This window comes from Euprymna scolopes, chromosome 21 (assembly GCF_053919585.1).
Source record: "Euprymna scolopes isolate OS-2025 chromosome 21, ASM5391958v1, whole genome shotgun sequence".
NCBI lineage: Eukaryota > Metazoa > Mollusca > Cephalopoda > Sepiida > Sepiolidae > Euprymna > Euprymna scolopes.
The window spans coordinates 71,581,062-71,598,744 of NC_136502.1; the positions used below are offsets into that span (position 1 = coordinate 71,581,062).

At 32.3% G+C, this 17,683-nt stretch overlaps 1 protein-coding gene across 1 annotated transcript in view; it reads left to right on the forward strand.

Annotated features, from left to right (window-relative positions):
• LOC145242473 (synaptobrevin homolog YKT6-like) overlaps positions 1-5,463 on the forward strand; it is a 73,233-nt gene extending 67,770 nt beyond the window's left edge. The window contains exon 7 of the mRNA XM_080105531.1: positions 4,905-5,463. The gene's annotated coding sequence lies outside the window, so the exon portion shown is untranslated. The remainder of the gene's footprint in view (positions 1-4,904) is intronic.
• Positions 5,464-17,683: the final 12,220 nt, after the last annotated feature.

Below are 17,683 nucleotides of genomic sequence, written 5' to 3' on the forward strand. Positions count from 1 at the left end.
GGATTAGATTCTAATGTAGAGTTAAATAGCTGTGAATGATATAATCTAAATGAAGGATCCAAATCTAATAAGCAAATATAGGTTCTATTATTCTAAACCGGGTAAGAAATATAAATAAAGTATAAAGCTCATCTAAGAATGGAAATTTTTGTTCCATAACTGTGAGCATTTTTGTATTTAGTTGTAGCAGTATTGATGGTTAAATAAGTGATACCCTCTTCAAATCAATAAAACAACTTAACAATAAACTAGCAATTATTATTAAAAAATTAAATTAGCAATTTGTGGACTGGAAATTAATCTAATTGCTTTTTGTCATCTGACATCTAAAGTTTGTAGAATCCATGCTGGTTTATTTATTTATTTACTTTACCCTTTGTTCTAAAAGTTTTTACCCATAAAAGCAGGGGTAGACACCTTCTCATCGGAGTGAAACACATTCGTAGCTATTGGGTGGTTTTGCTGTCAGAATAATATTTAGAGGATATATACTATTTTGTTCAGATACCCAAGAATACAACACACGAATTGTAATTCTGGCTTTAAAGACATGGACAACCCAAGTTGTTATTGGATAAATAACAGATACAGGTTAAACCCATGGGTAAAAAAACAGTTTTTAAGATTAAAAATATAATTTATATTTTTAATTTGTTAAATAAGCTATCGTAGCAATCTGTTTAATTAAATTAATTATTAAATCATAGACGCTTTCTAGTAATCACCAGACCGAAAACATCAAACGGCCTTAATTATCTCCCTTTAGCTGTTATGGGGAACCAACATTGACCTCTTTTCCAACAGAATTAACTACGAAATTGGATTATCTCCATTCGCAATTGTTTTTAGTAACGATATGGAAACATATTCAATTAGAATGATAATGAATTTTAAAATATTAAATAATGATTAATAGATTAGAATGTTGTATAAGGGTTAATATATATAATGCAGTCTTTTTATTTATTCTCATATTCAATTAAACATTAAACCTAAAATGGTTTTAAATCTAAGTATTAAAACAATGGATAATCTGTAAACATTACTTGTCACTAATAAGCAAATACGAAACTAAAATTAACCGTAACGTTAATGCAAGGTTGTTATGGCCATATTATATATATAGAAATAAAAAATTAAAAAATCTTTTTAAAATTAATTATGTGAAATAAAGAAATAGAGAAATCTAATTTAGGAATTCATAAAATGGGATATATTAAAAAAACTTTTTAAAATGACTAAGGGATTTTGTGGAAACTTCTTATGACTTTGTTTTTAAATAAGGATACGAAAATTAGGTGATATATTAACATTTAAATGTGCTTTTCACGGAGGTTACCTCCAGAATGTATGTTTTTCACATGCTTTTTTTCCGTTAAGGGAATTTTTCCTTTTTCTTTTCCTTTAAACAATGTTCTATTGTCAAGAGTGTTTTTATTCATAATGTCTGAAGAAATGCTGGTTTTTGTGAAAATTCTCAAACACCATAATGTTTGGAATTGTCGATCTGGCATGGAAACAATTGTAACGTAAAATGAAATACACCTCTTGTTGCTATCAACACCTTTTTTGAAGTCTTGATTTTGCTTATACAGTATATATATATATATATATATATATATATATATATATATATATATATATATATATATATATATATATATATATATATATTGTGAATTTAGGCAGCAGTTTTTCATTTAAGTAAATATTGTTAAAATAACAAAAAGATTTTCCTTAATTATACATTTTATTTTTTTTAATTTTTCTTATGATCTTTTGTGTTAAAATAAAAATATATATAATTTCCATATGTATCACAAACGTTTTCGATTCTCCAGTCCAATCATCATAAGGTAAAAAAGCAAATAAACACGAAAGAGAAAACAAGAGAATTTCAAAAAGTGGCTGTGAAACGGGTGCATGAAGTCATTTACATGTTGGAGGAACCTTTTTAGACTGTTATAGGAGAAACATTAACAATTTAAATTCTGTGATGCCAGAATCAGTATCACAAGATAAAATTGTATTGCGGTAACCATTTTAAAATATTGTTACTAGTTTCATAGGCAATATTATTAATTGTAGAGTGTTAAGTTTTGAGTATTTTTTACTTTTTTAAATCGGGTTCGTAATGTATTATTTTAGAGTTATTAATTAGGATTTGCCTTAAGTCGGAGGTGCAGTTATGTTTTTGTACATATTGGTAAATTGAGCTAAAAGTTTTAAGATGCATGGTGAGCAGCGGGATACAGTAGTAGTTATAAAACCAATGTAGTTATTAACTTAATTTTATAATGGGAGTTACATTCCTTCAAAAGGCATTTAAACTTATAGATAACATTGGTTCTATCTAATGTTTTTAGGGCTGTGAAGGAGTTGCTTTTACTATAAGATTTTGGATCGGAAATTTCTTATAGTAAATAATGAGTTTAATTTATTATTATTATTATTATTATTATTATTATTATTATTATTATTATTAATAACAAAAACAACAACAACAATAATATTAATAATAATTAGGGATATGTATCTGTGTATAATCTTTTTCATAGCCTTTTCTTCCAATTGAAAATTTGGGGTAACATTTACCTACAGTAGTATATGTTAAAAGAGTTTGAGACGTGATGTTAGTTATTATGATTATTTGTAGTAGTAGTAGTAGTAGTAGTAGTAGTAGCAGTAGTAGTAGTAGTAGTAGTAATAGTAGTAGTAGTAGTATTTTTAAATTTTGAATCATTAATTTTATTTGTTCATCGATGATATAATTAGAGAATTCGTTATTAATAAGGACTTGTTTTATACTTTTTAGTTCAAGAATGCTTTTTAGTGAAGGTGATTAGTTTTGTGTGGTTTAATGGGTTTTGACATTTGTAACAATGAGGGAATCCCCTCTTGAAGATTTAAATGACAAGAATTTGAGCTAGTTGTTTTTTTTTTATAATTAGAAGTGTTAAATGTATTGTTAGAGTTGTCAATAAGAACTTCAAAGAAAGAGATTTTATAATTTACATTTAATTCTAATGTGAATTTAAGAACATTCATATTTTGGGAAAAGTTTGCATATTTGTTTATTATTGTCAGCTAGAATTAGAATATTATCAACATATTGTGCATAAATAGGGGTTTAATAGTGTTATTAAATATTTTATTTTCAAGATCACTCATAAAGAATTCGCTAAATGTTGGTCCAGGAACCGAACCTACAGAATCTTTCAATTTCAGAGTAAATATTTCCTTTTAAGTCATAAAAAGGTATTTCAGTAGTGCAAAATAATAACGATTTTAGTATTTTATTGATTTTTAATTGAGGGAGATAATTATCAACTTCCCAAAAAATTGGTGATTACAACCCTGGTTACTTATCATTCAAACACGGTAGTGTTTGAATATATGGTGGCAATTTTAATCATTTAGAACTGCTTTAATGCTTCACCGCTCACTCATTTATCGACCAAATTTCAAACAATTATTACAGTTTATAGATCACCTTGTCAGCTATATTGTGACAAAAAATTTTAAATGTTCGTTCAGTAAAACAAAAGTTATAATGAATTTTCTGGTGTTCAAAATCGTAAAAAAACTAAGGAGGCGAGCAACACTTTTTATGACTGGTTTTCATAGCAAACACATCGCTCCAGGGTCTACTGTTGCTACTAATTCACTGCTGTCGCGGAAAGAGAAGTAACAAGTGAAACAGAGAATGAAATCACGAAAGGGAGATAATTGGTGGGATTTTATTGAAAGCAGACGAGTGTTGTACATTATTAATATATTATTAGCGTTTATGGGGCAAAAAAATAAGACTGAAATTAAACAAAAAACAAGTGAATTTATTGGAAGCCTGGAAAAATTATGGATTACAATAGAAAAATGCGAGCATAAAAAGTAATGTGGTTAAGTTTAAACATGGAAAAGTAAAGGACTAGTTGTTAAAACTGGAAAAGAAAACGACAAGATATTCTAGTAAAAAATATAATAAATTTATAACTTAAAATATTTCAGCATTAAGAATTGTTTTTTAATTCAATTTATAGCATTATATAATCAATGCTGCAATATTTTAAATTATAAATTTATTATATTTTTTATAGAATATCTATTTTTAACAACTAGTCCTTTACTTTTCCATGTTTAAGCTTAACCATATCACTTTTCATGCTCGCATTTTTCTATTGTAATAAGTATGGTTAAAATACATAAACCTAATTGTTCTCTCCAACTTATTATATCACAATTAACTATTCCAATATATTCCTTAACAAAACCCCTAAAGTCCGTATCTATCTAGCAAATATAGTCTTAAATCTACACAAGAATTATTGCAAATCTTCAACATAAAACAACCTGACAAATCATCGCTTTTCTTGGCGTAGAAAACATATTCACTTATGTACCTGTCAAAAGAACAATCATTATAATCATGAAGAATATATATAAGAACTCATAACAAGATGATTCTGATAAGCCTTATTCCATTTCTTATTTTTTTTACTATGTTATTAGCAATAAGTTAATATATTTACAGTTTATGTTTTTTACTTAATCTTAATTAATGTAGTTAGCAACAAATAAATGTAACCTAACAAGCCTCACTATATGCCAATGGAGACATTTTTTCAACCAAAAAAGAAAAATAGGCTAAAAGAATAGATTTTATTATTTTAGTAAAAGTTAGCGTTCCATACTTGCTTTTCTTTTTAGCTTACATAATGAACATAAAAGGTGTTAGTATAAAAGATACAGCAAAAATTGAACGGTAAAGCTGGGTTAATGCAATTAGTAAATAAATAAAAAAGGGTGTACTGATTTAATTATGTGAAGTGATTATGTGATATGATGTTTACTGTGAACCTCATTTCAATTATTGATTTAATGTTGTATGTTGTAATCTTTTACAGAAACCTACCAGGTTTTTCACATCTGGACGACTGACCTGTTGAGGAAAGATCAAAGGTTTTGTGATGATGAATTGGACAGAAATATGGTCGCGGGAAATTATTGATTTCTGTTTTTGGAGTTGTCTGCAATAATTTTGTAATGATGTTCTTGCTGTTTAGATGTGCTATAGATCACCAGCAAATAATTACAGCGTTTTTGAAGCATTGTCTGAATAAAATATTAATTTGCAAATTTCAAAAAAAATAAATCAAGTAGGAATGTTGTATTTTACTTAGCAAAATGTATAGAATGATTTTCCTAGTGTATAAGGTTACTTGAGTTTGCCTGAAGAGGCTTCACTCCAGATTCGTCTGTCTTCTTATGTAAATCAAATTGGATGATATAATCAGGTGATTTAAAAATAGATTTGAAGATATAATTTGCTGAAAATATTTTACGATGTTTGTTTAGATAAGGCTTATACACACTCGCTCTGCGATACTGATCCAGCCAGAAGTAATTCACAATGAAGGCAATGAATATCTTATAATTAAGTTAATAAAATTAATATACACAACATTTTCATTTTTCTTTATTTTTTTTTTCATTTCTCCATTTAGCAGACAATGTCATATTTTTATCGCCGTTCTCTCACAATAATTTTTAAATTGCTGATTTTTCTGTTTTACGTAATATCACTTTATTTTATCTAAGAAATCAACCTTTTATTTTCATTAGAATTTGTTTTTGTTTTTTGAAAGACGATAAATGAGATTCCTTGTTTTATTATTATTATTATTTATTTCTTGTGTTAACTTAGAATATTTACAAATCTTGATATTTTTAATTGTTATTCCTATTAGTAGAAAATTTATAGATGAATAAATTCAACTTAAATTTAAATTGAACTAAGTGATCGTAATCATATAACGGTATATATATCAATAACGCCACCATTCCCCGTGCATGAATTATTATTGTTGCCACATTTGGACTAGTGCACTAACCATGAACATCTCCCCTTCTCTCTCTCTCTCTCTCTCTCTCTCTCTCTCTCTCTCTCTCTCTCTCTCTCTCTCTATCTATCTATCTATCTACCTATCTCTCTCGATGCAAAAAAATCTAATAGACCCCACTATAATACCAAATGTCCCACCACTACAGTTGTATTTCTATGCTTGTTTTACAAGTATTTCCACAGATTGTGCTCAGATAAACTACACGCTGTACCCTCTTGAGATAAAAACCCAAAACTCATCGATTAACAGCAAAATCCCACCCTTACACTGTAAAAATATCTACAGACTAGATTTTCTACTCTGATAACTTCTTTCCTCGGATCACTTAGAGTTCGCACTCCAATACCTGTTCCCACGACCATATGAACATTAAATGTAATGTGAAAACATCTTCCTATTCAGCTCCCCAACTAAGTTTCCTCCTTATAAATCTGGCCTCTATCACAGTAACCCCTTACCAGTGGAAATATACCTTATTTGGAGTGAAGAATGTAGAGAAAAAATGTTGTAAATCAAAGAAAAATGTAGAAAGAATTTGAAAGTAAATAATTTTAACTTGATAATAAACAACTGACACACTCTTGCATACGCAAGAAACAAAGACAAAATTAAATGTAAATGAAGAATAATATTTTTTTATATATATAAAGTAGAACCACGTTTTCCTCTATTTTGTTGACCTTAATAGCTTTCTTAACAAGACTACATACTTAAAACTCTTTTGTCAATAATTTAAGCCAAATATTGGTTTGTAGTTTAAAAAAATATTTTTTTCGATTAATTACACGATCTTCAAATTAAAAAACTAAAATATTGATTAAAATCCTAATTAATATCTTATGTTTTTAACGTAAATAGAAAGAGCAGAAATAAATAATAAATAGAATAAGCAGGGAGAATTTTACCGCTTCGAGAAGGAAAACAAACTTAAATTTGAGGATAGTAGAAAGTGCACCACGGGTTCACTTTCGACAGTCTCGTAATTCTTGCTTCCTTATTTGGTTATTTAGTCGTCATATTCTATAGGTAATGTTTCTCACAAAGGAGGAAGAATTGATATTTTCTGGGTTCATCAAACACTTATCGTTAGTTGGTTTTTGACCTTAAAGTAGTATTTGTTTTGGCTCCTTCTTGGCGGGTTAAAAAGGGTTGATATGCTAGATATACAAACCTCGAGATTCAGATGATGGAAAAGAAAGGAAAGAAAAGATAGAAGAAAAATGGTTGAAAAAAAAGGTTCAAACTGTATTAAATGCTTGTAAGAGTCATAAAAAGGATTGAGAAATATATATTTTTCTTTTTCAAGCAATACCTTTGGTTTATTCTGGGCCATAAAATGAGATATTAATTTGATAATAAATTAACTTCCCCCGGGATTTGAGAAATAAAAATTGTCTGACATTGACTGAAAAAATAATGGCACTTTATTCAGATGTGTGAAACAGCTTCCAATGTGGGTGGTGTGAGCTGATCTCAAAGGGGTGATTTGGTTATCTGCTTTTTTTTTTTTTTGTTATTTTTATTATTATTATTATTATTATTATTATTATTATTATTATTATTATTATTATTATTATTATTATAATAATAATAATAATAATAATAATAATAATAATAATAATAATAAAAATGATAATAATGATAATAATAATAAAAATGATAATAATAATAATAATAAAAATGATAATAATGATAATAATAATAAAAATTATAATAATAATAATAATAATAATAATAATAATTAATAATAATAATAATAATAATAAAGTACAGCAGTCATAATGAATAATATATAATTTAATAGAAACATCAGTGTGACAATATAATAATAGAAAAAAACAATTGTTCTAGCATTATAGTAACTGTGTGTACGCTTTAAAGATGCAGAACACTGTGATGCATCTAGTGCAGAAGCATTACTGTTAAGTGCTTTTTTGCATGCCTTCTCACTTCCAGCTCACGTCACTGGCTAACTTTTTGGTGAAAAGGAAACGAAATGCATAAGTACAATTATCCTCTCCAGTGTTAAGACCTCTGACATGTCTTCTCCTGACCGCACACGGATATTGATGCCTCGTGGCACAAGGCTAAATGTCAGGGGATCTTTGAGCAGCAGGGGGCCTCAGAGATGCTATACCATGGCCCACTAACGTGTGGACACGCTCTAACACACCAACAACCCCAGCTCCGCTGCATTACAGGCCCCTTGGCTGTGATAAAGTTAGGAGAAGGAAAAAACTCCTAAATTAAAACAACCCAAAATAGCCACAGACTGGCTATGGGACGGTTAAGAAACTGGATTTTTGGCAGTCCATTGCGATCCTTTTTTCCTGATATCGCATGTCACTTTCAGAAGTAATGTGATGGAAGATTCAGAAACAACAGCAGCATGTGGGCTTCTTCTCAGCCAGTTGATGTCCACTTTAAACAAATTCATATGCCAATGGCTTTTTCTTTCTCCTAGTTGGTTTTCTTTCTTCTAGTTAACTTTCTTTCTCCTATGACAAGATTAGCGACGATGGAGCAAAGGCAAAGAGAGCAGGTTTTGGTGAAGCTCCAAGTCCATGCTGGTGGTAGATGTGTGATAGTTGTCCTATTGCCCACCATGAACAGGGAAGGCCCTAAAACATATAGGCTAAAAATCAGAGGTCAGAACTTCTCCTAACTGGAATGCTGCACTCAGTGGGGCACCCCTTTTTGCTGTCGAAACTCAAGAAACAAATCCCAATATCTGACCTTTGTACATGGTACATGGAACATACGAATTTTGTTAGATCTTAATGATACGGCTAAACCAGCACGATGAACTGCCCTCTTCTCAAAAAATAACTTGCAGCCCTCAAGCTGGATATTGCTGCACTAAGCGCGACTTCACTCTCAGAGGAATAGAACCTACAGGAAAAGGTCTTAGGATACACCTTTTTGAAGAGAGGAGAGAAAGGTAAATAAAAGAATCGCTATAAAGTCATGTATCATAAGTGACTATCAGATCACACTAACGACTGTAAATGAGAGACTAATGTCTCTTAGAGTCCCACTGCCTTTTGATAACTTTGTTACTGTCATCTCGGCATATGCATCAACCCTAGACGCCAACAATAAAGTCTGCATAGAAAAGTTTTATGGGCGACAGTGGTTTTCTGAGGTGCTTATTGTGAAGTAATTAACCTTGACCCTGAAATGCATAAGATTTTAATAAAGTGTCTGTCTTTGCCCGTCTGTCCTCGGTCAGGTTGTAATGAAAGCGATAGTTAATCCTCGTCAACCCAGTGAACCCTCCTACAAAAAGTTCCAATTCAAAAAGAATGGCTGCTTACCCAACATGCTGAGAAGGTCAAACTTGTGACTGAGACATTTAATTCGATCAGAGGTATCAGTTGTAACGAAGTACAAAGTGCCCTATATTGTTTCCCTTGTATCCATCTCCTGGATAAAATGTAATCTTTATTAATCATCTTTATTACAGAAGAGTGGATAAAAGGAAGATAATCGTCAGAATTATTGAATCTACTTTATATGGTTTGTACATACATCTATTCAATCAGCACGTTTATCAATGAAAATGCCATTTTAAACTTAGATATAAAGAAAATACATTTTAACTTAGCTTTGTGGTAAATCTTTGCAGACAATTTTATTAACAATGCAATCAATCCTTAGCTGCATCGTGTACGAGTCTCATTTTTCACTTTGTGGTATTCTTTGCTTATTTTCAGTCCCTCTGACTGAAATCGTTTCTTGCGTAATATTATCTGCACAAACAATAACATTAACAAAAAAAAACACAGTTTAATACATAGCTAAATATTATGCAAACAACTAAAAGCGTAGATTCCTAGATTTTTACTGTAAGTTATTTTGAATATGATTGTAACGTATTGTTTTCTACCTGCTTTGTAGGAATCACGTATGAACGTCTGTAAAGCTTCTCAGATGGTTATATGCGTGACTTTGCTTCTTATGATTATGTGTAATGGAACAATTATCTTCTTTAAGATTGTCATTTCAGATAAAACTGAAAATCAGCATTTACTTATTTTTCTTTAGGTTTGTGAATTCTATATTGCATTTCCCAAAGTATCTTCTTGGACACTTTTTTTCACAAATAAAGACCCGAAACACAAAAGAAGAATTTTACATGGTTTACTTGTAGTGCTTCTACATATTAATATTACTTTACTTCCAACACTCATTTTCTTATGTTATGTAGCTATCCTACTGATCCCCACAGGGGAAGGGGATGCAGTACATCCTAGCAAAATGGTGGAAATCATTTTTCAATGGAATTTCTCAATAGTTTCTGTTTTCATGCATTCCTTCTCCAGACAACAAATGACAAATGTTTATTTTTCAACTCTTAACTCATGATCTGTCAAAATATCACTTGAATTTGAATTACATTCCAATCTTAACCTACATTCAACCATCCGTTTTGTAACTCCAGCTCTTTTGTCAAATTTCACAAATATATTTCTTTGTACTAGCAATCAAGAAGCAAAGTAAAGATAGAAAGTGACATACCTAGATAATGCACAAACACCACTCAGTGAGTTTTTACAAACGAATTTAGCTATTTTATTTAACTAAAATAAATGTTAAATATATATTTATTTATTCATTATACCACTCATGGCAATTTAAGACAGAAATTAAAATGTATTTGTTGTGTTGGCTCAGAATCATCAGAAATTATCTCTTTTGAACTTAAATCCAAATTATCTTTCTCAAATTATACTGAGCAATGAGAGAATGTACTCTCCTGTTTCCGGAAATCAAAAACTTAATTTCACCCAAATGGTGAATATAGAAATCGGATATCTCTCTCTTTCAAACTTGGACAGTCAAGGCATTGGTCATGATTCAACAAGTTGTCATCTAGGTATGCCTTGCACTACCCCAGCTCGCTGTTATTTTCAGATTCCCTCTTTATTGATCGGAGTCGGGTTAGTATATATATATATATATATATATATATATATACTTATTTATATTTTACATGCTTGTCATCAACAAATTATCTATTTTCAAATAAATGCAACTGTTTCTTATTCATCATCCATTTTACTTTTTATTTTTATGGGTACTCGAGAGTACAGCACACAAAATGGCATGCGCGTGTTCTGGAAAGTTGGTTGGTTGGTTGGTTGTTTTTGTTTTATGGTATATCAACCCTTTTCAAGTTATTTAATGCCGAATCCGGTGATTTTGAAGAAAATTTTTTTAATAGAATATATTTGTTTTTTGCAAGTCAGTTTCTATTTAACCCATAGTTGGGTCCCTAACAGGTACTACCACTCTGGGCCAGAGTGGACCTGGGAGCAATGGTAATTAAAGGGTGGCTCCACACTCCCCAGAGCCCGCAAGCTGGGGCCTCACCATCGGATATAGTTTAAGGTCATATCCAGGACCTGTTCTGGAAAGATATTTAAAATATGTTAAAGAAAAATAACCAATATTCTTGAGCTTAACACCTGTATAAATCTAACATAAACTGACCCTCAAATGACCAATTTTTGCAAGAATAAAACGTTATTTAAGCAATCTTTTGCATTTCTATTTGTAGAGCTCAAATGTTGGCATGCAACCCATTAAGGTTGGAATATGAGCCCGTCTCATAATTCATTACCATGGTAATGATGAGGGAATCAACAGATCTCCTTAGTAATCGAGCTGAGATGTTTTCACATTTTATCAAATGCACTTACATTATTGATACAAGAAGGAAACAAAAATTTATAAATAGCTCTGATAGGTATGTGTGTGGATGTGTTTTACTTATTCTTATGATGTATTTATATTAGCACGGCTACTCGGCCCAGGGCTATATAAACAAAATAAAAGAGGCTCAAAAGTGTAACACCTTTATATTAGAACTTAAAACTCTCTACCGTTTCTCTATTTTTTTCTCTTTCAACCCTTTTCGCACTTTCTCACATCTCTCTTTCCCATCCCTTTTTCACCTCTTCTCAGCCCATTCCTCCCTTTTGATTGGAAATTGTATTGAAAATAATTATAATCTAAATCATTCACCTCTTTTTGATCTAATAGATAACATTGAAAATGCCTGATACCCACTTCCCAACAAAATTTGGCCCAGTTGACCTTCAAATAAATTCTTTTTAAGATATTATTCATCTTGGATAACGCCATTTAAGGATATATAAACTTTGTGGGTGTTTGTTTCTTCTGGCTTTTAGCTGTACATACAGACATATATATATATATAGACAACTACCCATTATATAATAGATTATCAAATCTTTATCAGGCAGACCTGTATTAAAGGAAGAAACTATGGCCTCGGTTTTTATAAAAGGAGGATTAGGGGTAGGAAAGGATGCCATAGAGGCCACAACCAAGAATACATGAAATGAATAACGTTGGAAGTGTGTATATTCTGACTCCATATAACTAAAGACAGACGAATATTGAAGGTTGAGAACCGACTTTATTTACTATCAACAATTTGTATTAGGAGAGGCAAAGTGTTCGTAGGATGGAATGTGATTTAACAAAGGAGATGAATGTTCGTAAAATGTTTGTTGGTATGTATGAATTGACAAGGAATGAATGTTCATAAAATGTTTGTAGGTATGTATGAATTGACAAGGAATGAATGTTCGTAAACTGTTTGTAGGTATGTATGAATTGACAAGGAATGAATGATTGTAAAATGAAACTTATCTTTTGGACGATGGAGAGGGTTAGGGTAGGCCGGTCATCCTGCTGTCGGTGATGCGTGTCCTGGCTTGTAACTGGAAAGCGAGTGACTTTTTCAGCAGCAGCTAGCAGCCCGGCGTCTTCATCTTCCTTTTCCTCCTCTCTTCTTTGGTTTGTGTGAATTAGGCATTGTTTAGAATTGAAGGCGTTTGGCCCATAACATGAGAGCGTAGTCGGCTTCAGTTCACTGGTGCCTTATTTCTTTTTCTTCTTCATCTCTTAAGGTCGGGTGGGAGAATCTGTCTGTGCGTTCACTGATGCAGCAGGGCGAATCTCTCCTCTTCACTCTTTTTGGTCCCCTCATTTTATAGTGGCAAACCGGCTCCCAGCGACTGTAATATTTGAGGTGTTTATTTTAGGTGCGGAGCTCTGCCATTGGTGGATAATTATTTTGTGGTTATCTTAATTTTTTCTTCCCAAGCGGAAGCCATGCGTGGAGCCATGTGCAAAAGACGATTTTTCATTTTGTCTCTCATGGTGGATATGTTAACATCCGGTTCATTGCTAATTCTCATCATGTTCCCACCAAACTGTGTCCTTTTTTCACTATGTTCATAACACCATATTAGTTTCTTTTTTTTTTTTACTATACCTTATTTCACCTCCTAATACAATCGGAAGAAACTGAAATCTTGGAAAACTCTCTAAATTAGTGTCTTATACATATGGTTTAAATTTTATTTAAATCGGATTTACGTATTTGAAGCTTTAAAGAGTACTGCCCCGCCCCCATAGCTCCTTTAGAAGAGCCACATAGAGATTCAACATATTGAGGGTCAGTAGAGATTCGAGACTATTTTCATTTTCTTCCAGAGAGAATTTTATACAAATGAGTTAAATTTCATCAAAATATGTTTGAAACTTTAAGGAGAGGGGGGTTCTACCACAAAAGAAAGCCTGTTCAAGAAGCCTTGTTTCCTGCTGATATCAGAACTATTGGTAATAAATCACACCTAAGCAAATAAACAAGCCACTTTAAAAGGACTTTATTTTGAAGTGTCTTGTTTATTTGTTTATGCACTACATGTAGACAAATGAGAGTGGTAATTTCTTAAATTTTCTTTTTTGAATAAATTTATATTTTTCTTATTTATTATAAATTAATATTGAATAAGTTCAGTTCGGTATAAACGTGCTTATTTTTCTCTTTTCCAATGCAAGTTTTAAGTTTTCTAATGTCTTGTGAAAAGCTCTTCTTCATTATTGACAGTCTGACGGTCCAACAGATCTTGCTTGCTAGGATTTCCTCCCATTTTTTCTAGGCATTTCCTTGTGAACTGACCCTGATGTTCTACAAAATGTCTCATCCATCCTTTCAACGCAGCCACAACATCAAAATTTCTTGTTCTGCCAACATCTCCTTATAACTTTTCAGATTTAATCTTCTACTGAAAACATCAGATTTAAGCCTGTTTATAGGACTTACATTACACATCAATAATATATTTTTCATATAACTTTTCATGCAATTTACATACAACTTTTCATATTATTTTCATAGCATTTTAATATAACTTTTCATATAACTGTTCATATCATTTTCATATAAATGATATGAAAATGATACGAAAAGTTATATGTAAATGATATGAACAGTATTATGAAAAGTGATATGAAAAGTTATATGTAAATTGCATGAAAAGGTTTATGAAAATAATATGAAAAGGTATATGAAAATAATATGAAAAGGTATATGAAAATAATATGTAAATGTTATGAAAAGTTACATTATAATATAATATTATTGCCAGCATCCTCAAAATACAAATCCAGATGGTTCAATGCTTGAGCACAGCTCAACAAAGTTTCCAGCCATGGTTATGATCTTTGGTGTAGTTTCAAGTGAGAGCCACATCATGCCACCTCACATCTTTGAAGTCGTTTTGAAAATCAACACCAAAGTGTACCTGGATGTGTTGAAGAGAGTGGTGATCTCTTCGTGCAATCAGGTAGCCATTGGCAGACCCTGGGTGTGGCAGCAGGACTTGGCGCCATATCACATGTTCAAAGAGACCCTTGACTTCAGAAGAAGTGCTATGACTTTGTACCCTCCTCTCACTGCTCCTCTCCTCTCCCAACTTGAACCTGCTGGACTACTTTGTTTGCTCATATGTTGAGAACATCACCAACATGATCTTCTACAATACCAAAGTCAGCCTGATCACCACCATCCGCCGCATATTCACCGAACTACTACCTGTACTTGTGGAAAAAGCATGCTCCCAGTTCTGGACCCGTATCGAGGTGGTGATTGAGGCTGAAGGTGACTACATTGAATAGACGTCAGTTCTACTACATAATCAAGTTACCTGAATTGACAAAAAGTTTTAAAATAAAGCTGTAGTGTTGTTTTCTTTAGAGTGACAAATTTATCGTTCCACCCTGTACTGGGTTGATCTGGTTGGAATTTTGTGTGGACCTTTGTTATGATAAGTTGCAGCGAACTAAGTGTTAAGGTATCCATTTGATGAACAATTAAAGATTAATTGGATTAGTATTTAATGTAAAAATGCGCACAAATTAAACCATATTCAACCATCGATTTGGCATAAGCACTCATTTTAAGTCAACGGATTATAAGTTTTATCCATTTTTAACAGGATAAAAATGTCTAGTATTAAGCATTAAAAAAGTGAAGTTCGTCTCGTTTACTAAGATTCGTTCATTTAGGCATCTCATAATTTTGGACGATAAAAACAAACATTAAAAAATTTGGAGGCTTCGTTTACTAAGATTCGTTCATTTAGGCAAGTCAAGATTTTGGATGCTATAAACAAACATTAAAAAGTTCATCTTTTTTAGTAAGATTCGTTCATTTAGTCATGTAATAATTTTGGATACTAAAAATCAACATTAAAAAAGTGAAGTTCGTCTCGTTTACTAAGATTTGTTCATTTAGGTATGCCATAATTTTGGACGCTAAAAACAAACAGTAAAAAACTAAAGTTCGTCTTGTTTACTATGATTCGTTCATTCAGTCATGTAAAATTTTGGATGCTAAAAACTGTTAAAAAAGTGAAGTTCGTTTTGTTTATTAAGATTCGTTCATTTAGTCATAATTTCAGAGGCTGAAAACAAACATTAAAAAAGTGATGTTCGTCTTTTTTACTAAGATGCATTCATTTAGTCATTTCATAAAGTTGGAAGATAAAAAAAAATACAAAAAAAGAAATTTACTAAGAATCGTTCATTCAGTCATGTCATAAGTTTGGACGCTACAAACAAACATTAAAAAAAGGAAATCCGTCTTTTTTATTAAGATTCATTCATTTTGCCATTCAATACGAGGGGCGTGCAATAAGTAATGCCCTGACCCACTTCCCATAGAAGTAGAGCAACGATACTTGGCACAGTTATTAGTCTTTCTCTACATAGGAACCACCCAGAGTTATGCATTTCTCCCATCGTTTGATGCAGCTCTGAAGACCGTTTTTGTAGAACACCCCAGGTTGGTCATCCATTCACGACATGACTTCAGAAATCAAGGCTGCATCATCTGAGAAACGCTTTCCTTTCAAAAACAACTTAATGGCTGGGAAGAGGTGAATGTCAGAGGGTGTAAGGTCAGGAGAGTAGGGAGGATGGAGAGGATTTCATAACCACACACCCATGCTTCTGATCTGGCGACATGCGAGTTGTGGACCGGAGCGTTGTCCTGCAGGAGGAGGGTACCTTTGCTGATCTTGCCCCGCCTCTTGATTTTGATAGCTTCCCTTAATTTCCTCAAAAGTGAAGCATAATAGGCTCCTGTAATTGTGGTACCTTTTGCCAGGAAATTTGTCATCACTACTCTGTCCTGGTCCCAGAAGACTGTGAACATGACCTTGCCAGTGGAGAGCTGCACCCTTGCCTTCTTTGGAGGTGGTGAGTCCAAGTGCTTCCACTGCATTGACTGGGCTTTGGTCTCTGGATCATAGTGATGGACCCAGGTTTTATCCTGTGTAATCAGTCTTTTGAAAAACTTTGACACATCTTCTTGGCACATCTCCAAATTCATCCTCGAACACTCGACACGTTCCCGCTTCTGGAATGGTGTGAGCAACCTGGGAATCCATCTGGCAGACACCTTATGCATATGCAAATGGTCATGAATGATATTTTCCACAGACCCTGTACTAATCTTGACATCTTGGGCTATTTGGCGAATAGTAATGCACCGATCTTCCAAAATGGCAGCCTCAACTTGACGGACAGATGCCTCATCAATGGCAGAATGGGGGGGGGATCAGGTCTGGGAGCTGTTTCCACAGACTTCCGGCCATGTTTGAATTCATGATGCCAGCGTTTTACAAGGTCATATGATGGGGCATTATCACCATAAGTTTCTTTCAAAAGTCTCCTGTGGTGTGTGTCCTTTCAAATACAAAAACCGGATCACTGCTCGGCATTCAACAGGCTCCATTTCACACCTGACTCATTTCAAACATCTGTAAAACAATTAGTTCAGAGCTGTAATTTGCCACATAACCCGTAGAGATATAAATCATTGCACATGCAAAACTTCAGTTAGATCAAACAACTGAGAGTGGGTCACGGGCATTACTTATTGCATGCCCCTCGTAATTTAGGATGCTGGAAACAAACATTATTTAAAAAAGCTTGTGGCATTTACTAAAATTCGGTTTTATAATAAAGGATGCTCACAACGCTAAAAATAATGAATGAACAATATGTTCAATCGATGAAAACATTTAAGAAAGAATATTCGGCAACTTATTTCTAAAGCTTAATTACGAATACTTTTTGTTAAGGAAAAAATAAATGTTACGGTAAGGTAATGTAAACGTTCATCGTTAACCTCTTGGAAATGCGACGATAGCAAAGCATATTTTTTTCAAACAATGTGCAACGATATTGTGTGTGTGTGTGTGTGTGTGTGTGTGTGTGTGTGTGTGTGTGTGTGTGTGTGTGTAGCTAAAATTGAGAGTGTAACTACGAAAAGTTATGATTATGAGAGTTTGTATATTTTTATTTGGTTTAATAATCAGGAAAATGTTGATTCATATAGAAGTAGAGGACATGTTGGTGAAGATGCAAAGTGTTCGTTTTTAGTATGAATG